The sequence below is a fragment of the Chiroxiphia lanceolata genome, chromosome 6 (assembly GCF_009829145.1).
Source record: "Chiroxiphia lanceolata isolate bChiLan1 chromosome 6, bChiLan1.pri, whole genome shotgun sequence".
Classification (NCBI taxonomy): Eukaryota; Metazoa; Chordata; class Aves; order Passeriformes; family Pipridae; genus Chiroxiphia; species Chiroxiphia lanceolata.
The window spans coordinates 62,391,576-62,414,320 of NC_045642.1; the positions used below are offsets into that span (position 1 = coordinate 62,391,576).

At 46.1% G+C, this 22,745-nt stretch overlaps 1 long non-coding RNA gene across 1 annotated transcript; it reads left to right on the forward strand.

Annotated features, from left to right (window-relative positions):
- Positions 1–12,379: 12,379 nt before the first annotated feature.
- On the forward strand, positions 12,380–16,730 carry LOC116788556. Its single transcript, XR_004357685.1, has 3 exons — positions 12,380–12,789; positions 12,870–13,039; positions 16,311–16,730. It is a non-coding gene; the product is annotated as an uncharacterized LOC116788556 (long non-coding RNA).
- Positions 16,731–22,745: the final 6,015 nt, after the last annotated feature.

Here is a 22,745-nt window from a genome sequence, read left to right on the forward strand (position 1 = left end):
TTTGAAGTTTGCTCTTGATCCAGATCTTCAATAAAAAGGAAGTTTCCAAATCACTGGTCTGTGAACACTGTTTGTGATTAATTACCCTCTTATAATCTGAGGAATTCTGGTCGTCGCTGTATTTTGAATACCTCAGACTGCATGGGGAGTTTTATTTTGGCTGGTATATTTGGAAACTGCTAATAAACACCTACTTCCTGTTTTTCTTGCTACTGTGTATAACAAATTGTTAAAAAACTTGCTTTCCCATTTCAGCCTCTTGCCTGTTCGGCCAGAACCTGAACCGTATTATTGGTTCATCACCATCGTGTATCGTTTGCCAGGGAATTTTCTCAGCTGTGAAAAGCAGGACGTTGACTCTGGCTGTAACAAAAAGTGGGTGACTTGAGGAGACCTTAAACGAAGCCTCTGCTGGGGACAAATAGTGGCTGATCCGGTTTTAAATTCGAAACCAAGCTTTATGCAAAGCTTCCTAAAATAACAGCGTGTTTTCCTGTCGGTGCCTGGGTTAACTGGAGCGCGGGGATGGTCGTGGACGTGGAGGCTTTGCCTCATCCTGGGAAACGACGCCGAGCCGTGCCCGCAGCGCAAACATCTGCTCGGGCAAAGATTTTAAGGTTAATATTGTCTGGAGGATGTTTGTTTAGACAGGATGAATGCTTTTGTGAAATCTAATATTAGGCTCTATCTAGGTATGTCCGGTTGGCACCGGCTCCCGCATTTTGTGCGCGAACAAATGTTAATTAGCGGGGGGGGGGGGGGAGGAATAAAAATTCCCCACTTTGTCTCTGAAGTAATGCGGCGTAACAACAGTGGGAATAGATTAGTTCTGGCTGCCGAAAGGCCCCGTGGTTGTTGCCCTGCACAAGTGTTATCAGTGTTTGTGTGGAGCTCGGGGTGTTTGTTTGCTGGCGGCCGTGGGCTGGTGCCCGCTCGGAGCGGGTGACTCACGACCGACTCGCTCCAGCAAAGGCTGTTTTCAGCACGTCGGCTCTATAAGTTCCTTAAATCCATCGCTCTCATGGTAATAGATGCTTCCAGAAATTTCCCTGAAATTGTGTGTTCAGGTTGTTTTGAAGTTCAAGCCTTTGTTTTTAGAGTGCGTGCTACTTTTAATCTTTTGTATTTTGAATATCCAGGTGTCCGCTGTTCCTTCACCTCCTTCACCCTCTGGTTATCTCTCTGGACTAGTTGGCTCTGGGTGAGCAGCTCACAGAGTGCGGGGCAGGTTGGGTGTTGGAAGGGTGGAGGGAAGGGGCATGACTTTTGTAAAGCGATGATGGCTTCTGTGTGTCACCTGCATGTTGTCATGTCTGGCATTCCCACCACTGTGTGTGAACCACCTGGTGAGGACACCCACTCTCCAGCCTTTGGGACCTCCCTCCTGGTTCCTGCTGATGGGGTCTGGCAGTGTCCCAACTGGCTGCTGGTAGGCACAGACCTGCAGGGTTTGTCTCTCCTAAGTTCCCATTGCTGCAGCAGGAAACCTCTCCCCAGGCAAACTGTGGTTTGGTCGTCCCTGTATGACCCTCCTGTGTCCCTGTGGTGGTGACAGACCTTCAAACTCACCAACCTATCAAAGCAAAGCACAACCCTGGGGATGCAGGTTGATGATGTGTTTCAAACCGACTACTGTATATCTTGGTTTCTGGTGGGTTTGGGTCCTCAAAGCTCGAGATCACCACAGCCCCAGGCTGTTTCTGCTGTGGTGACACTGGGGTGCCAAGGCAGCTTCAGAGGTACGAGCTGACTGGCCATGCATGTGCTGGTGGGGTAGCTGGTTGTGTGTGCCAGCCATCCTTGTTCTTTCAGTTGCTCATTTTCAAAAATCTTGTATCTTTTCCACGTCAGTCAGTCTCTGTCAGCCCTCCTGCTGGTTCCCTGATTAGTTGCTTGTTTGGGAACATCTTTAATAGCGTAATTTGGAAATGGTGGAGGCTGAAGAGTCAACACGGAATGGAAAAGCTCCAGGTGTAAGGGAGGGGAAGGCTCTCAGGTTCTCTGCTTCCTCACAGGTTGGAACACCTTATGGCTGCTTCACAGTCAAATATAAATGATCTGCGTTTGCCCAGGGATGGTGCCAGTCTGTTGGCACTGCCACTTTACTCTCTGACACTTCTCCTCCCAGCAGTATTTCCTGCACAACATCTCAGTTGTCTGCAGCCACTGAGCCTTTAAAAACACCAAAAAGAGAGGGAAGGGGAAGGGGGTGGAAATCTTCATGAGTGAGGGCTGGAAAATCCACCTGTAGTTTTGGACCATCGTGGTGTGATCCTTTTGGGTTGAACACCTGCAAACATGACTCAAACATCTCTGTTTGAGTCACCTTGAAATGGGGCAGGATGTGGGAAGCAAAACCAGCAGAGACCACAGTAAGCTCTGAGTCAAACAGGTCTCTGGAGGTGCTGGGTGGGAGTTTGGGATAGAGGAGGACTCTGGGGTGCATAACCTCCCTGAGGGAAATGTACCGGAGGGGCTGTGGATGCTCCAGGGAAACGGGGCACCCCTCCCTTAGCTCAGGTGGCCAGGAGGTACCCAGTGGCCCCAGCAGCATCAGAAGTGCTGAGCTTTGCCAAAACATCCTTTGGGCTGTGCTGCTGACAGCGTTTTATTCTCGACTCATGGAATATTCACCGGATCAGGGTAGCGTGCAGCTGTGCTGCCACCTCTCCCACGTAACCTCCCGAGCCACAGCACACCTTAACAGTCACTGTTTGCTTTCCACCTCCCATGTTTTTGTTATATTTAGAGCTTATTTTTTGGCTAAGCTTCCCCAGTGCTGGGGCTGGCTGATGCTCTCTAGTTGGGCTTGGCTCGGGGTTTTATGCCCTGCCCTCAAACAGCAGGTCCTGCCCAGGTGGGTGGAAGCAGGCCAGCTGTGTGAGCCTGGATTTTTGGCAGTGGGGAGGGAGAGGACAGTGGGTGGAAGTGCCTGTCCTTGCCAGCTCCCCTGTGGCAGCCTGGTGAGCTCAGATCATCCTGGTACTGTAGAAAAAGCTGGTTTGCCCTGAAGCTGCGGGTCTGAAGTGTTTGAGATGTACTCCCAGTGAATGGAAATGAAATCCCCCAGGGAAGGAGATTTTTCATCTTATTCTATTGACCCAATGAATGGGGAGGTTAAATGAGCTACCCACAGTCAAACGAGGCCCTGGACCAAGCATCTTGCTGTTGGCCCCAGATTTCTGTATCACAGCCCCACTCCCATCTCTTTTGGCACTGTAAAATTCCATGGGAGCAGCGACAGGCTGTTGCCACAGCACTGGGCATCATGGAGGGCTTTGCAGTCATCATATTCCAGAAACCCCCTTTGAGGGTTTCTTTGTGCTCCTCCAGAAGGTTGTGATTGATTCCTCACTGGAGGAACAAAGCACCTCACTTGAATATGCTAAACTTTATTAATGCCCACAGAATCATAAAGGAAAAAAAAAGAGAGGAGGTAATCTGAAGAATGTTTGACCACGAGCCCATTTGTGTTTTGAAATGACACAATGTGTGTGTTTTATGATAGCTGCAACCACTTTGTGTGAAGATAAGAGATTTAACATAATGTTTTTTTTCTTCGCCGTCATTTAGGAAAAAAAGGAGCCAACATACCATTGCTGAAAAACATAAACAAAGTGGCCTTTTATATCTCTTTCTTAAAATTTAGGCGGTTCCAAATGTGTTTTTACTGAATGGCTGGTGGGTTTGGGTTTTTTTTTTAAGTAGCAGAAACCTTGGTCAATTTTAAAACAGTTCCTTACAGCTTCCCAGGTAAATAAATTAGAAGTTAGAGCTGGTTTAGTAGCCACTTCCTGCCATGAAGGCCAAACAGGATTCATTCCCTGTTTTCTCTGTCACGCAAGGACCGGGCAGGGAGCACACAGGTTATGACTAGGAGAGTGTTTCAACCTCCTCTCTATTTAATTAGTCATATAATTAACACTTACTAAAAGGAGGTAATTTTTTCCGAGCCCTTGTAAGCTCCTAACCACTTCACTGAGCTGTTACTGCTTTCAAAAAGGCTGCTGCAGAAAATGGTAGTGTTTTCCAGCCTCAGACACTTTTCTCCCAACCAGAACACAGGGATCACTGAGTTGTAGACAAAATCTGTACCAAAAAAAAAAGCCAATTTGTTCACTCCGTCTCTCCTAAGGCTGCGGTTGCCTTATAACAGGTGAAAGGCATATAGTTTCAGTAATAAATAGAAAAAACAGCAGGGTAAAACTGATCTAAAGGTAGCAGGCAGGAAAATATGAGTATTCTGGAAAACTTGATGTGAAACATGACTATTTGTAAGACCTCTTGTTGGCACATAGGCAGGGGATGTCCCTGCAGCTGTAACTGCATCCCCTTCCCTCCTCCAGTGCTCATACCCCAGGAGCTGGGTGTTTGCCAGGACCAGCCCAAGCCCTGCAGATCCCGTGGGATGATGGAGCAGCACCAGCTGGGTGGGATGTAAGGAGAGATGTGACCCTTGCTGGGTGAGAAACCACCTGCAGACTGGGATGTGAACCACATCCCTGGGGTGATCCAGACCTGTAAAAAGCTCTGCGCTCCCCCAGTTGCTATTTTTTTAACCTGGGCCATTTCACCAGGGTAGGTGAAGTGATCTAGGGGGGGAAAGGGGTCAGCCATGAGCAGCTCGGCTGATGGGAACATCCTGCCCCATCTCCTCGGCTTTGCTGGTGGACAAAAACCATTACTGGGCTACATTTGTGCTCAAACCCCACCAAAAGCCCCTAAACTCAAGGCACCACTTTTTCCTCTCTCAGAACTGAAAGCAGGGAGCAATTTTCCCCCAGCTACCGCTGAGCAGCTCCTGCAATAACCCGAATGATTTCTCCCGCATCCCAAAATTGCTGGTGCGAGACGCAGAGCCACGTGAGCTTCCTTCCCCTCCCAGCAGAAGGCCGGGGCAGGGGAGCAGGACGATGGCCCTGTGGAGAGGCCGGACATGCAGCTGGATTTGATCAAAGCCTGGCAGCACTCGCTGCACCCGACAGCCCTGTTTACATTATCCGGCGGGAACGGGCTCGCATGGAGTTTGCTAACCTGGTTTTTGGTTCCATCTGCCTGGGAAGCACTGCTGCCTCCAGGGAGTGGGGGAGGACGGGAAAGGGCAGACAGCCCCCTCCCAGAGCTGCTGGATGGAGCAGAGTGATGGGCTCCTTGCATGGGTCCAGCCCCTGTGGAGTGATGGTCACTGCGTGCAGCAGATGTGCTGTCCTGGCAAAGGGGAATGCTCCCATCACAGTGATGGGAAACTCCCTCCCTGCTGAGTTTTTGGCTGTGCTGCTGTCCCTGATTCCTTCAGAGCATTCGGGTGGTGGAGTCACAATATGAATGTTCCTGTTCACAAGGTTTTCCCCTTTTTTAGTTCGTGAAATCATAGAACCACAGAATGGTCAGGGAAGGGACCTTGAAGATTGCCTTGTTCCAACCCCCCTCTGCCATGGGCAGGGACACCTTCCGCTATCCCAGGTCGCTCCAAGCTCTGCCCATCCTGGCCTTGAACACTTCCAGGGATGGGGTGGCCACAGCTTCTCTGGGCAACCTGTGCCAAGGTCTCACTACCCTCACAGCCAACAATTCCTTCCCAATATCCCATCTAACCCTGCCCTCTGGCCATGGGAAGCCATTCCCCCTTGTCCTATCCCTCTAGGCACTTGTCCAAAGTCCTTCTCCAGCTCTCTTGAAGTCCCTTCAGGTACTGAAAGGCCACAAGAAGGTCACTCTGGAGCTTTCTCTTGTCCAGGTTGAACAACCTCAGTTCTCTCAGGCTTTCCTCATAGGAGAAGTGCTCCATTCCTCTAATCAATTTGGTGTCCTCCTCTGGACTCATTTCTTCACTGTGTACAAGAGGTTTCAATGTGGCACTGGGAGTACCAGGGTCTTGGTCCATGCATATTTGCTGAGCTTTTGGCCCCCACTGGCTAACAGCAGCCTATGGGATATAAATTCCAGCAGCACAATCCCCAAAACCACACAAGCCTTTAGGATGAGAAGCAAGATGTAGTGTTTTCTTCTCTGGGCAAGAGTTTTGGGAAGTTACAGCAAGGCACAGAGGACAGGCTGGATGTGCTGATGGAGGGAAAATCTGGCCTCTTGGAAGTGACAGAAAAATATGGGTCATGTGGGGACCCAGGTAATGGTGTGGGATTTGTGTGGGCTTCAAGGTCCAGGGTAAAGAGGTACAGGAGGGGTCTTTGGGCTTCTGTGGTGCAGCTTGAGGGTGTCCAGTAGATGTTTTGCAGGCAGACAGGAGCACACCTCTGCCCATGGTTGATGCTTTTTGGCACTTCTTTTACTTTTGCTCTAAGTTGTTAGTGTTATTCTGGTTGTAAAGGGACTCCAAGGCTCTGTCAAAGCCCAAGGCCAGTTTGAAAACTCACAATGTGAAATGGCCTCTTGATCACTTATCTCAGGGTGAAAATTACATAATATGATGGGGATAAATTCTCTTCATTTTTAAGGAGGAAAAACTACGGCCTGTAGTTGTGGCTGGTTGGTCCTGTGTCCTGCTGAGGAGGGTCTTGGATTTGCCATGTGTAGTAAGAACCCACTCATTAGTGGGTGACAAACTGCATATTTCCAGGGCAGGGCTGAGTGTCCCTGCACATCTCCAGCTGGGTACCTGCCATTACTCATCACTCCTGAAAACTGTCACCTTCACCTTGCAGAACATCATCCATCGTGTTTCCTGCACTCCTTGGAATGCACTAAGTAATCAAAAGGAGCAGCTGACAAAATAAATGAGGAAAGTGTGCTTTTTATAGGGACATCGCCCAAAGGCCATGATGGGCCCTCTGGGATGTGCCACTTCTTCCCTTCAGGAGTGTTGATGTTCCCATTCATGGGGCAGCTGGCAGAAAGGGTCACTCCCATCCTTCGTGTGCATGGACACGATCCCTCTGTCCTTGGCTTTGTTTGGTGTTATCTGTCTGCTTTCCTAATTAGCCATAGTCCTACTACTTCTCCTACCAGACATGACGGTAAAATAAATGACCTAAGAATTCCCCCCAGAACATGGCTCATTAGTGATGGACCAAACATGAGGAAACCCAGGAGAAGGGCTGGTCAGAGCCCATCATGAGGTGAGCTAAATGATCTACCAGCTCCTTTCCCTTCGCAGGGTGCAGGGCTGTGATTTGGGTCACACACCCTGGCTCATACCCTGCAGTCATGCAGCTCCAAGTGTGGTCGGGCTCTCTCTCAGTCCACACAGCCTTTCCAGTTATCCCACAGTCCTCATGAACATATGGCTCTGTCAGTTGTCAAAAAATGCTGGACAGAGGCTTTGTGGTCAGCTTGATCTGTCCCATCTGGTCATCTGATCTCTTTGTTCTCTGGACTCCCATCCCTCCACTCGCTGTGGAGATAATTTGAGTAATGCTTCCCTTGTTCTTTTCGTTTTGCTGCGTCGTTATTTTCCCTGCTAGGAAGTGCAATCTTCTCCTTCTTCTTGGCTTCGGGGATAAAAATGGTATGGCTTGACCCTGACTGCCTGGAGAGATTTGTTTAGTCTTTCCTGTGTTGTAGAGCACACAGCGTGTGCAGTGCAGCAAACCTGTCCAAGTTCAGCGGGACGGTTTGCAATGGGGAAGAGATGAGAAATATCAGGATCCAACCTGAAGATTTCCATTTCCATCAAGGTGAGCTGTGGCAGGAGGTCTGTACCATGTTTTCTTCAGTCCACTCTGAGCTTTGGGTTTGTTGGAGCTTGTCTCTTAATTTCCAATGCCTCCAGCACCTTGCAGCGACTGGAGAAGGGATGAGGAGTCCCTGGGGCGTCACGTCCATCGCAATTCCTCTCTCCTTTTTATCAGACCCCTGTTCTTCCAGACCCAGCTTTGGCTGAACCCCAGTGAACTTCCCTTCCATCCCCGTGCTCTTCCTCCTTCCCCACCGGCGCGTTCGCAGCCGTGAACTTCCCGTGCCCGACCCGAGAGTGTCTCCGAGAGGTGTGATCCAAGTCATGGCAGGAATGGCTGCAGCCGCAGGAAGGAGATCGCTGACCCACCCCTGGCTCCCACTCAACCTTCCTAATCAGGGCAGGAATGTCTGTGGATGTGAGTGCTCCTGGCTAAAGGCGTTGTGGCCACTTGGCTCCCCTTGGCGAGCGCTTCCTCTGCGAGCCATCCGTGTGGGTCAGGCCGAGCAGAGCACGCCCTGTGCCCTGGTGGATCAGCATGTTTTGCTGCAGTGGCACCAATGGTGCAGGAGAGGGCTGAGAGGAAGAGCAGGATGACACACAGACTGAGGAAGGCCTGCAGGGTGAGTCAGTACCACTGCTGCTCCTACCTTTGTGCGTGCAGATGGGCTTCTTCTGGTACAGGCAATTCCTCTGTCCACGTTGAGAGTGTTCTGGGATGGTCCATCATGGCATCCAGTGCTGGTTTCTTGGTGTGAATTTGGAGGTTTTTGGTCAAATGGCAGCTACTTTCCACTGCTCGCTGTTGCATGATTGATCAGTGAGGAGGTAAGACCAGACCTTGCAAACAGGGGTGTCCTGTGTGCACATGAAGACACACAGGACAGGGGGGAATGGCTTTTTGGCTGTGAGGGTGGTGATACCCTGGCACAGGTTGCCCAGAGAAGCTGTGGCTGCCCCATCCCTGGAAGTGTTCAAGGCCAGGCTGGACAGGGCTTGGAGCAACCTGGGCTAGTGGAAGGTGTCCCTGCCCATGGTGGAGGGGGGTTGGGGCGAGATGGTCTTTAAGGTCCCCTCCAACCCAACCCATTCTGTGATTCTGTGATCACCTTTCTCACCGAGATCCCCACCATGGCCACAGCTGCTCCCAGCAAGCGAGATGCAGCCCCAGGGAGAAGGCTCAGGTGGATGTGCCCGAGTGGTGTGGCAGCAAATTCTGCCCTCGACGGCTACAAACCCGGGCTGGCTGGGGCTCAGCCCCTCCTTGTGGTGGGTCTTGCTGCTGTGCTTGGAGGCTCAGGGCTCAGGTCGCTCAGGGCTCTCTGCATCCTGCAAAACTGGGGGCAGGTCCCGGTGTCAAAGCCTGTCACCCTCCCAAAGCCAGCGGTGGAGTCCGTGGGGCTCCACGCTGGAATAAGGCAAACAGGATTTAACCTTTGCTACGGCGTGTCCCAGCCAAGAGCTATTGTTAACAAACTTGGACCCCGTCCACTTGGCCGGGGTGGTTATAAGAGCGGAGAGTAAATAATCTGACATTAGAAATAAGTTAATATTTACAAACTCAGGGCCTGCTCCTGCTTCCATCGCCGTTGAGGAAAAGGGTTTTGCCGTGGGCTTTGCCCTCGGAGGAGCAGTGCCCTGCAACTGAGTGGGTTGAAAAGTATAGCAGCGCAGCTAAAACCCCTGTAAGCAGATTTTACACCCTGCCCTGCAAATACAATGGCAGGTACTGTTAGAGCAGGGCCTGGAAAAGAAACCTCCACTGAAAAGATCCCCTTTACACCTCCACGCAGGTCTGTGGAATGTGATTTCTTCATTCGCCTTAGTATTTTACCTAATAATTTAAGCTGACACCTCTGTGGTGGCATTTTTTTAACGTCAGAAAAGGTGGCATTTTTTAAATATTAGAAAAAAAAATTTAAAAAAATGTCCCCCATATTTTTCCTTCACCTAAGAGGATTTTTACCCCCCCTTTTCTTATATCATCATCTTTCTGGTGCTTCCACTCCCACAAAGACAGGGGCACGTGCTTGACTGTAAGTATCCAGTAATCCTATTCACTCCATGGGTGTTTGAATGCTTCCAGTTCAATATGGATGTGGGCTTGCCAGCCCTGGGGCCTGGGCTCTCAATAACTAACTTCATTGATGGATCAAGCCAATGCCTAAGGATAACTCCGAGCAATCACGGAAGTCGGAGCTGGAAAAGACCAGTAGGTTCCTCCAGCCTGTCTCGTTGCCAGTGCAGTGCTCTCCATTATTTCTCATCAGAAAGTAGATCCAGTTCCCTGGATATTTGGTTTAGCTTGGACACATCTGCTAAGGTCTGCAGATTTCAGTCCAAAAAAAGGATTATTTATTCAGTTATATTTTCAAGTATTTTCGGGAACTTTTTGCCAGAGTGTCCTTTATTTTTTTTTCCCCTGTGCTTCCAAGATGCCTATTTAAGCAATTTTTCATGCACCTGTAATGTAGAGCCCTGCATATTTATTTTAGGAGAAAAAGGTGCAGGGGATGAATGTCTCATTAGCACTGCTTTAATCACTTAATTTTGGAGGGTAGCTGCCAAACACCGTGCTAGAGCATTGTGAGCAGAGTTTTCAGGGGATTTTATTTCTCCTGGAGTTTTCTTGGCAGGGACAGGTTGCAAAGAATTGGTAGCTGAGCGGGTGGTGGAATTATAATCCAAAAATTGTCCGCTGGAATTGCCAGGTAACCACATGCACAGATAGCAGAGCTGTTTCCACATGCAGATACAGCAAATTTCAGCTCCTCCAGTGGGACCTGCTCCCTGCTCTGGTGGTTTGTGTGTTGGGTGCAGGTGCTGGTTTCCTCTGTGCTGCTTCTTGTGGGGTCTGAGAGCCCATAAATCGGTTGCAGAGGGAGGGAGAACAGCTCAGCACAGCACAGTGAATGAGCTGTGGGGCAGCAGAGCCTCTGCTAAAACCTGGGGGAATTTGGGAAAGAGCTGGGTGCTTCCTGTGCAAAGCTTTCTCCTCCTCCTCAAGAGCCTTGGAGGGGAAGTTTGGGGCAGAGCTTTCCCTCTGCAGTGGGAAGGGGTCTGTGCACCATGCAAGGGGTGGAGAGCACAGAGCACAGGGCTGGTGTGGACAAGAGAGGGGAGAAACCCTAAAACACTCCCAGAGAACAGCAAATAGTTCAGGTGAATGAGGAAGATCAGGTGATGACTCCCGGGGTTCCTGGGAATGCCACACGAAAAGCATCCACTGCTGAATTGCAGAATGTTTTTTCACACATGAAGGAGGTTGGCTCGAGGGAAACCCAGGACAGGAGTTTGTGGTGTCAAAAATGGTGCTCCTAGGCTAAGATCTATAATACATAACTTTTAGTAGATAATAAAAAAACATAATAGATAACACATTATATATATAATTATATATCTCTAACTATATATCTCTAATTATATATCTCTAATTATATATTAAAAAATTGTTTAGAAACCTTTTTTTTTATTTTTAATTGATGTTTGGAGCAGAGTTCCAGACAACACTAAATTAATATTGCTGCTTGGCCTCTTGGGTGGTGTTAGCAGGGTTAATGGATGAACTATAACCTTTAAATTAGGCACAGGTGCAAAAGCAGATTTGATAAACACCACCCAGGAGGCGGAAGGTAAAGGTGAAAAGCAAAAATACTAATGCATTGAATACGTTGCTTTGCCTCTGTCCAAACAAGTAGGGCAGAAGGAGCAAAACACTCGAGTAGTTAAAAAGTTACAGATAAAGAGTGAGATTTTATATTGTTTTGATATTTGGTCGCTGCAACCAACAAAGAATCATCTGGCAGTTTTATGATGATAATTTGGTCTGGGTTAATATTTAGGTACTGGAAGAGGTTGCCCAGACAAGCTGTGGCTGCCCCATCCCTGGAAGTGTTCAAGGCCAGGTTGGATGGGGTTTGGAGCAACCCGGTCTAGTGGAAAGTGTCCCAGCCCAAGGCAGGGGGTTGGAATGAGATGGTTTTTAAGGTCTCATCCAACCCAAACTGTCCTGGGACTCTGATTTTTCCAGCCTCAGATAAATTGGAGGTTAATTTCAGGGGCTGATATTTCAACATAGATAAACTGAAAATCTTCCATGTTTTTAACAAAGATAAGCATAACCTGAGCTGACCATCAAGCCAGTTATATCCCAAAGCTGCTCCAAAAAACATGAAGCCTGAGCAAGGAATTAGCACTTGGAGACATCCAAGCAGTGCAGGCAGTTTCTGACCAGGGCTTGTATCCTGATTCCAGAAGTGATAAGGGAGCCTCACAGATGTGGGAACTATTTAGGACAAGGTATTGTTTCCAAAAGTTTTGAAGGCATTCAGCTGCCTGCAATCAAGTCACTGGTTAGTTTTTGGGAGAATATAGCTGGTATTTTAGGTAGGAACAAAATGAAATGGAGAATTCATAGGTATCTCTGGGAAGAGTAAACATCAAACTTATTTCGTTGTGGTGAAAAGTCTCATGCACTAACTGTTGATTATTCTGTGAGTGAGCTGACAAACACAATGTTATTTATGGGACACGAAATTTGTATTGATTAAAAAAAGGAAAAGGAACAACAGTACACAAGTTGTAACTAAAGGAGTCAGCCGACGGAATCAGCTTTATTTTTTCCTTTTTGGCCCATCCTCCCTGGTCTTTGACATGTCATTAGTCCATGCTGGGAGGGAGAAAGTGGAGCTGCACACACACACGACCAGAAGACGTGATGTTGCAGTCCATGAGAAAAGAAACAGCCAGAAGAAATGTAAAAAAGCACTCACTCAAGGAGCCTGTGCTACATCCAAGTTATGTAATGGGTGTCTCCTAAAATTAAAAATAGTGGTTGACCCGAGAGCCAGGAAACGCTTTTCCAAGTTTTGGTCATTTTCCCGTACACGCGGTTTTGTGAGACCATTTCAGAGTGTGGTGTTTGAGCTCTCCTGGATGCTTTATCACAGTCCCTTCTCTTTTCTGCTGGACTCACATCACAAGTCCTCCTGCCTTTGCAGAGCAGATATTCCCCAAAAATGCCATGTGGAAGGATGTGATGATGGTAGAAGGTTCTCATTCTGCCCCTTGGCCAGGATTTGTAAGAAATTGCGCCTGGACTTGGAGACCCATTGATCATCAGCACCTTCCTGTGGTGTTTTTACAGTGATCTTCTGGTAAGGTCAATGCTCCTTTTGCTGTGGCATTGCTCCTATGGCCAGGGAAAAGCACTAATTAGTTTTTTTCTTTCCTCAAGAAAGGAAAACAGAGGGGACAGAAAGATCCACTCATGCCACATAACTTCCCTGCCTGCTGCCAACTTCCTTGTCATGGATGTGAAAAGGCCATCACTGGAAGAGAGTTGAAATGTTCATTCCAAGAATTGATATCTCCCCTTGCCAGATCCCTTCTGAAAACCCCTCCAAGGTAATTTTTTTTTTTAATTTTTTTAAAAATTTTTTTATTTTTAATTTTTATAGCTGCAGAGACAAAGACTGAGGAAGCAGCACCAAGAGAATTAGCATCTCCGTCTGCCCTGGGAATGGGACTGCAGCTCTGATGATCTGCAGATTGAAAAGAAGCAAAGCTGGGGGAAGAGGTGCTATATAAAAAAATTCATGTAACTTTTTGAATAGTTGTAAAAAACCAGCTGAGCCTTGAGAAGACAAACCTTTCCTTGTAATCTCTTAAGCGTGATTATGTGCTTTGTCGCCTAAATGTGCAAACACCATAACGCTTTCAAATTTAACCAAAATAATTCTAAGCCTTATCTGAGATGACTGCATTCGAAAGCAGTGAAAATGTTAATGCTAACAAGGGGTTTTTTTTGTTCTCTAAATTCCTATCTTTAATTTAATATAACACACTGCTGTTTTAAAGGGATATTAATATTCTTTTCAAAGTGTTTGGGACTTTTACATAATTTAAAAAATATTTGCAGCTGTTTTGAATGTATCTGCAAGTACTGATAGACAAAAGGCATGGATATCCATAAGAACGTTGTCATAATACATTCCATATTAACGTAAGCAAAAAAGAATGCTTGCTCAGGAATACCAAAAAAGGTGATTGGAAGACCCACTTCTGTGGCCTTAACATCTTCCTGCTAAGCAAGTTACACTCCTTAATTTTTTATTTTTTTTTTTTCTGCATTCTTAATTGGTTACTTGCATCTGCCTTTTAGAATTAGCAGCTTTTTTGCATTTGGATCATCCATAGAGCTGAGCTTGGGCCATTTGTTTTAGATTTCCAGGAATGATTTATTTGTACTGTAATGGGATGGAATCATACAGTGTTTCCCCATTTGTTTTCAGACTTAGTTCAGGGTATGGTTTAAGCTCTCACAGTATATCTGGGAGTGCCGATTCCACTCTCGTGTCCAAGGTCCACAAATCTTTTCTTCCCCACTGTTTGCACCTTTCTCTCACTGCATAAAACTTAGGGTCCCAAAGCCAATAGTACATTGGGGGGGAAAGGGAGAGATTATCACAGAGGCTGAAGAATTTACTCCTGGTTTAATCACTGAAGGATGGAGTGTGTGTGTGTCTAAATAACATGGTAATGAGCAGGGCAAAACCCTTCTCAAATAAATTTGTTTTCCCCTCCATGCTCTGCATTATATTAGAAGTCCTAACAGAGGGTGGGATCTTACTTAGTCTTTGTGTTGGACATAGGCATAGCAGGAGAACCTCTTTGGGAGGGGATATCCACTAAAGTTACTTTATTTTCCTTCCTTTCCAATCATTGGGATGCTGTACGGATTTAGAAGATAGCAGTCTTTTCCTATAACAACTGACAACTGTGGAAACCTAGAAAAATATGGTGTATGGGATCTCATGGAGCTGCCTTGTCAACTCCTCTTTCCACAGTAGGACTGACTATAAAAAAAAGACTTCTGTTCCTTTTCATCTTCTGTTCTTCCAGCCTTTATATTAAAAAAAAAAACAAACACAACAAACCCAGAGCAGCAAACCAACAACAAATAATATTGGGGGAAAAAAGAGGGAAGCAACAATTTTTATGGCATACTCAAAGCTTCTTATGGCTGTGTTTGAGGGCAATTCTGTGTCTACAGTGCTTTATGGCGATTTTGTTGAGCACAGATCTGGGCTTATAATGAATGAACTGTCCCTCTCGCCGTGATAATAGAACATGAGAGTATAAAAACTTTGAAGTGCAGGAGGCAGCTGAAAAGAAAACAATAAACTATGTATATGAGACTAGCTTGTTGCCTGGTGATTAAGAGATGAGGACCCCGTAGGTCAGCTCCCTATAGGTACAAACAGATGTTTGCACTGTTTCACAGCTGCTAAATATGATATAAATCCAAAGAATTTCTCATGTTTTTATAAAGTTTAAAAAAAAAATACCCAGACAGCAAATTTTTGGTCATTCAGATACTCTTACCAAATGACATCTGGTTTCTGTACTGCTTATTTAAGCAATCCTTAAAAAAATGTTTGCCAAGGGGAATAACTCAAACCTTTTAGTTCTTCACCATATATAACTGTACAGTTTAGATTACAATGTAGCATGCAGAGTTTATTATAAGCAATGCAGTTCTTCATTTCTTAGCTAGCAAGTACTACTTTAAAGAAAATAGGATAAATATTATGTAATTAGTTCAGGGAAATTCATGTATAGTTACATTTCAGAGTACCCGAGTTTCAGATCCAAACGATGACAAAGAAAATGAATTGTTTCCATATGTTAGGAGATAGCCCGACAGTTATGAGTTAAGGCACAAAAATGCAATGGGGGCTCCCATTAAATGGGAATAAATGACTGCAGTAAGTGGAGGATTGGGATGGGAAGGTGCTCTGAAGGCACCACCACGGCCGTTGGGACCAAAGGAGAAGGAGAAATGGGGTGGATTCACCAGCAGGAGATCAACAAGTCTTGTGTTTTGGTGTGGGTTTCGACTCAAGCTGTCGGTTCATGTGCCCCTATCTGAGCATTCATGAGGTCTTTCTGGACTCTCTGTGGTCTGAGAAAGGGTTGTGTCTACACTGGTGACATTCCTTCAAGGCATGTGCTAATGAGTCTGCCACTCCTACCTGGCCACCTACTATCACGGAGCATATGGGAACTTAATACCCTCAAACCCTTCATCCCTGTGCCAAAATTGGTTGATATTGGCTAATGGGCTCAAAAGTTATTTTCTTTGGGACTGAGAGGGGACAGACGGACTCGATCTGAGGGAACATAATTGCCTGCACCTCATGTCTGTTGGAAGCCAAGCTAAAAATCTCGGTATTAAGCTTATCATATAAATTATATATGCATGTATTTTACAGAGGAAGATTTATTGCCTTCAATATCTAGGCATTTCATGCTTTTGAAGTAATGCATATTTTGATCCAACAAATACTTACACTTTCAAGTCTCCCAGTGTACTGAGGGTCCAATAAGGCTGGGGTTTTTTTGAGGAAGATAAATCCCAAAGAGCTGAAGAACCAAAACTAGCCTATGATCTATGTGTTTTCTTTATGGCCTCTGCTGCCATTACTATTTCAAAGGATTAAGGCTAGAAAGGGTGCACTGCCCATTAGGACCTTTGAGTGCTGGTTATTGACCTATTCAACGGTCTCAGCTGCTGTGACTCAGTGACTTCCACCCTTTTTGAATTGGTGGATGTGCAACTTTTCCCAGTTGTTTTGGATCTAATGAGCATGCTTTTCTTCATTTCTTTTCACAGGCCTGTCTTTTAGTCTGCAGACAGGAATTTGCACGTCCACAGTGACCATAACATTAAATTTATCTGTATCTGCGGTCTTTCTCGAGGTGCCTGGTAATCAACAGCTTTCTTCTCTCTCTTTGTCAAGCAATTCCAGTGCAACAATTATCATGAATCATCCATTTTGTATATATCTCAATGACTGGTTGGGCTTATTTTCACATGAATACACACATCCCATAGCACTGCTTGGTAGCTTGAAGCAAAATGTGGTCATATGTTGTCCAGTAATGACATGATTGCATTTTTGTCTGTACTTTTTTGCTCTTCTTGATTTGGTCTGCTGCCACCATTGTGAGATGCACTGGACTAATTGCCCATCAGATGACAGGAGAACGTGCAAGTCCTTGAAAGTGGAAGCTTGGTTTATATGGATGAGAATGGAACAAGCAGTGAGTTTATTCTCCTTTGTAAGCTATATTTTAAACCATCTTTTGGGGTTGGGGCTGTTAATTTTGTTCCGTGTTTGAGCAACACACTAGGATCCTCCCCCAGGGCAGAAGAGTCAAACCCTGCTGCAGTGCAAGTATTGCTGCAGTTGTAATTAGTGGTAATAACAACTGTTGTGGTAGCAATCTTAAGAAATATTAATAGTGGGACTGGTTTAATTACAATGGTCCTCATGCCTGTGGTGGCTTTACCCTTCCTCTTTCTGAAGCTCCTGCAGCTTGCTTTCATTTTATTGCCAGTCTTATCAGACTGGATATTTCCCAAAGTGGTACATTTGAAGGGTATTTTCCTGACAAATAAACAAACCCCCCAGTGGTTAATTTGTATTATTCCTCTCCGCTCTCTCTCTAGCCAAAACACAGATTTACTACTCCTGCCACAGTCCCACAACTTCCTGTTTAGTAGGAAACTTGATTAACTTGTTGGCTCCGTCAGTCTCGAAGGTCTTGCTTTTATTAGGGAGAAAATTGTTTGTTCTGCTTCCACAAGATTTCACTGGGAAGAATTGTTCATAGTCAGGTGTTTCAGGCACAGCTTTTAACTCGAGTTAAATAAGAGCAAACTACTACAGGGGCAATTTTTGGAAAAGACACAGTGCTTCAACATTGCCTTAGGTGTTACCAAGCTGAGATAAACTCAGTCTGCAACTAGATGTGGTCCCCTGGGAGGCACCAGGCTTGCTCTTGTTTTTAAAAAGGTATGAGCATGTTTCAATATGTGAACATTGTGTTTTGGTGTTTTGGGTTTTTTTGTCTGATTTAAATAAACAGACTAATTCTTGCAGGTGGAGAGAAATTAATCTTCTAGTTGTGTCTTGGCCTCTGCTGACCCCGTGAAACTCCAGCCAAGGACCCAGAGGGATTGACCAGTTTTGTTTTCACTCCTGCTTTTCTTTCCTGCCTGGTGTGTAGCGATGTGCTCTGGTAAGGGGCAGGGGGTACTGACAGTGCTTGGTACAGAGGAGAAAATCAAGAGCTTCACACCTCCTGAGAGCAAGTCTGGTTCCCCAGGCTTCAAACCAGAGACCTGCATTTGATGGAGGAATTATTTCTAAGTTTCGTAGGTCTTGGGAACATTTTATCCTAAAGTCACAGTGCCATCATATAAGAAACTATTGTTTTTTATATCATTCCTGGGAGGTTCTGTTCAGGTTTTTTTTTTACTCTTTTGATGTTGGGGTAAGCTTGGCTTCTGCTACAGGAAAACACAAAAGTGGGAAAGAGGACTTTTGAGGTGAGGATTATGTCCATATATAATAGCAGACCCAGCAAGAACTTCATAAATCCTTAAAATATTATTCTTCCTGTAAGAAATGCAGTGTATTTGTGATGGTGCAACATGCTACCATGCATTCAACTGCGTGGTCTTTACTGGACATCCATAGGTAAGTACCATTTCTGTGTACATTACAGGATGGCCTAAAGCTTTTTAAACAAAATCAGACAGAGGTATTATTTTAGCAGAAAGCTTTTGCATTGATTTAATGATGTTTGCAAATATTTTTGTAAGGATAAACATCTCTGAAGAAGCCAGCTTTAAATAAAAAATGCTTCAGCAAATGAGGAATACCCCGACTGGGTGTACTCCAGCTGTTGGGGTTCACTGGATGAAAACCAAGCGATGACAGGCATTAAGTAGAAACTATCTTTTCTTAGTCATCATCACAGTAATCTGAAAAGGTGGAGAGGGGAACATCACAGGCTCTTCTGAGTCTAAACCCAAATTAGCATGAACACCATCAATGCTTCTCGAGAAGCGTGCGCTCACCAACGCTCCACAGCCAGGCTACCGTGTCATGTAAACATGTAATGTGATGCAATTTGTCTGCTGGTTGCAGACTGAGTTTGACATTTTTGCTTAATTCACCATAACCATGTGAGGGGAGCGCACGCTTCACACAAATTCCACTCTTGTTACTGCTCTGCACTGTTGCAGAAGGCAACACTTCTAATTAGAGACTATCTCCACATTTGGCTTGGCAGCCAAAATAAACTTCTAGGAGTTGCATGCTGCATGGCTTTTATCTCCACTCTGGTGGTGGGCTCTTTCCAGCATTACAATTGCAAACACATATGGAGATCAAGGACATAAACATTTTGGGAGGGGGGTGGTGGTGTTCAGTTACCGTCTCTCGGCATCGCTTTGGAAAGCCCCATCCAGCAAGGTTTCTCTTACACATGACTCTCCAGTAACACTGAGAGGGAAAAGGTTTCAGCTTGAGGAAAGGTTGGGAGCTCGGGTGTGTAAGAGCACGAGGAAAAGGAGCATATTGGTGAGAAGCTGTGGAGGAGTGACATAGGGGGGTCTCATGTATCGATCTTGGGGGTCTGTGCACCAAGGCAAAAGACCAGCTTGCTTCAGGACATCTCACCTTACCTTGATCAAAATGACACCCAACAGAGGTAGGGAGGATGCCCACAATTTTGGTCACTTCACATGCCACCCATCCTTAGCCGAAGGTGGTTTCTGTACTGTGACTTCCAGGGGCCAGCTGCATTTGGGATGGGTTTTCAGGAACTTTAAACATAGCACTGAAATTAAGTACCGGAGTTCATCCTCTACAACCTGCCTTTCTGTTGGTAACCCCTTGAGTTGGACATCAAGGGAAACACAAGTTTTCTCCAGGCAGAAAAGCATTCAATAGTAACAGAGGAAAACATAGCTTTGGATGATAAAACCCAAGACCAACGTGGTTCCTGGGCCTCCTGACTCCCTTTTGGAAGAAGCAAAATCCCGGAGCAGCCCAGCATAGACAGAAATGTGCTCCTCGTGCTGTTTTATGCAGGGCTTCGTTATTTCTCCGCCACCAGAACCGATTGCAGTGACACCTCTGGAGCTGGGCAGACCTCACCCCGTGCCGAATTCCTTTCCGCTGAGGCGTGCCAGCAGCCCACCCCGCGCTCCAGATGTTGCTGCTCTCTGAGAAACAAGAGCTTAAAAAACCAGGCTCACCCTTCCTCCTGGGGTGAACCCAAAGACAGTCGGAGATGGAAAATTGCTGCTCAGTACCATGAACAATGCACTCGGTCAAAGAGCGGTGCCAGCACTTTGTCTTAATAGAAGGGAAAGCCGAGATGCGCAGCGCAAAAATCCGAACTGGCAGCAGCCAGAGACTTTAACATACATTGAAAACCATCCATGAAAGAGCACACTTAAACCAAGAGAAAAAGCCTGGAGGTCTATTTAGACAAACTGGAAAAGAGCAAGGGTTGGGAAAAAAAAAAAAAAAAAAGATTGTGTGGCTTTAATAGGTTACATTTTTCCCAGTCTGTATTTCACTTGTGTTTCTTTTATTGGCTTATCATGAGCACCACGAAAACACACACGTGCACAGGACTGCAAAAAAACCCAAAACTTATAATTTGCACACACAGGACCCAGTTTTGCAATTGCCCAGAGGTGTTGGAGCTCTGATCCTATGGAATTTTGTTCATCATTGAAGGTTTGTGCAGAGGTGGATGTTGGACAGACCCTGGATATTTATGTGTTCAACGCTGTGTGCTCACAACATCACTGCTTTTGTGGAGTTAAGTGGCTATACCGCTGGCTTGTTGTCTTGTTCCCTGCTTTGTTTTCCTGCCTCCTCCTCCCACACTTCACAACTCAGGAGACTTTCTTCCTTGCTAGAGCCTGAAACACAACAGTCAGGAGTCAGGAAACACAACATCCTCCTTTTGCTGGGGCAAGGTGACTCAGGACTGATGTAGTAACTTACCAAAAATCATACTGGGAAAGTGTCTAGGCCAAGATGTGCACCTGGGATCTCACGTCCTGCTCTTGCACAATCATCCTCCCAACATTCTGAGCCCTCTCCTCACTGGGCTCCACTCTGATCGGTCCCGCTTCAGGTCCCAGCAGAGCTCAAGGCACTAAAATGCTGCTCCTGGCCAGGCTGGCAAGTGCTGTTGGAACACTTTGTCATAGGGAAGTGGTCTGACAGTGAAATAAATGGGCTCCTCATTGCTGGGACGGTGACCAAGACCGGAAGGGAGTGCAGGGGACATCAGTCCAGATCCAGGCATTGTGTCCTTGGGTGCAACACCCCGCAGACACAGAGTGACAACATTTCTCCATGAAGAGTCTCATTAGCTACCAGGCCTCGATTTTCGGTGAGCTGTTGCTCGGTGGAAGGCGCTGGAATCTGGCCCGGAATAACCTTTCTCCAGTTCTTTCCTCCCTGAAGCTGCAGGAGCCTTTCTGCACCCCCATTCTGCATGGCCAAGCCCTGGCCCCAGGAGACCAGTCCTGTGCACATCCCGAGCTCAGCACCAGCCCATAAATCTTGCTGCTGGATGCAGGCAGTGAAATATGAACAAAGGAAACCACCATGCAGGGGGGGTGGGTAGGGTGGGGAATCGCTCTGGCACCCTCCTTGCTCGGAAAGAAGTGAGAAAACATGGCTTTGTGTTGCTGTTGTTGTAGTCGTTGTTTTATGGTTTCTACAGATGCTTCCAATAAAAGAATTGTGAAACTATTCCCATTGGTGGCCTGTCCTCTACCCACAGTAGTGACGGAGGAGATTGTTGGATTTCCGTCAGCAGAACAATTTGAGTGTGGACTCCACTGCTACAAATATAAGAGAGCTCTCCATTTGCTGCCTGCCAAAGAAACAGGTGATTTTTTTATTTATTATTTTTGAATGCTGGCAAGTGATGTTGATAATCAACTGCAACTCAAACGCATTTGTCTTAATACTTCTGTTAACATGACTTTCCTTCCTGGTCTACGGTCTGCTGGTGATGTTTAATAATTGGTGTTAATAACTAGTGTTCTGGGGCTTAAACCATGATCTCTGCCTGCACCACTATTTGTAGCTTCCTGGTGTGCTCCAGGGAAACACATGAGACCATTGCAGACCAGTCAGTGGGAGAAGTGTTGAGCACGAATGTTGAGGTGCTGCACTGTTGACCAACCCTTTCTTTGGAATATAGCAACAGCCCTGTGGTTTAAAAACAGATGTTCACCCAGAGCGAAGAGACTACATTTTATTCAAGAAGCAACTTCTTAAGTGAAGTGGATAAGCAGTTAGCAAATGCTGGATGATACATTTAATCCATAAAATGCCATTCCTGGAGAGGACTCTTAGGAAACCAGTCCTGAATTTGCTGTTTTGAAATGGAGTTTGGGCTTGTAAAACCAACTTTTGGGCATGCAATAGCTTTTCTGAGAAACTTGACATTTTTTTCCCAGTATTTTCTCTTGTAATTTTCTGTTTCAGTCTTTTATAAGTGAAATAATATTTTCCTCCTCTGTTCCCCCTGCCCAAGCTTGAGTCTGAGGCTCCCAGCCCTCAACTAGACATGTGAAAGGCTTCTTTAACAAGGTTGCAGAGATGTTGCCTGTATGGCAATGGTTTGGGTGGTGTGGAGCTCTCAAGAGCTTGAGCAGCAAGGGTTGTGTCTGCAGAGGAGGGAAAACATCCTGGAAACATCTCAGCTCTGGCTCTGGGGCCGGACTGCTGCACGCAGAGCCAGAAATGAGACCTGATCTCTGCTCGTTGGGATGGAAGGAAACATATGGTGCTTTGGGTTTGTCCTTCCCAATGAGAACGCGTGTGGTCTCTTGCTCTGGCTCAGCAGACACGTGGCATCTGCTCAGCTGTTTGAGAGTCTGAGTCTTAAAATATTAGAAGAGGAGATAAATAATGAAAAGAAAACAAAATTTAAAAAAGAAAGGAAGAAGAAAGCCCAGTGGTTGCAGCAGGATCTGAGAGGTTCGTGCTGGAGTGGACAGGCACGACAAGGGCACATTTAGCACCTGGATGTTCTTTACATCACAGGGCAGAAATATGAAAAATATGAAATATGTAGCAGGGCTGGATGAAAAGGAAAATGTAATAAGAGTAGGACAAAGAATGTCACATGCTCCAACCGCATCTGAACTTGGCAGCAGCAGGCCAGGGAAGCCCATGTAAATCCTAGAAGCATGTTAAAAGCATTTTCACCC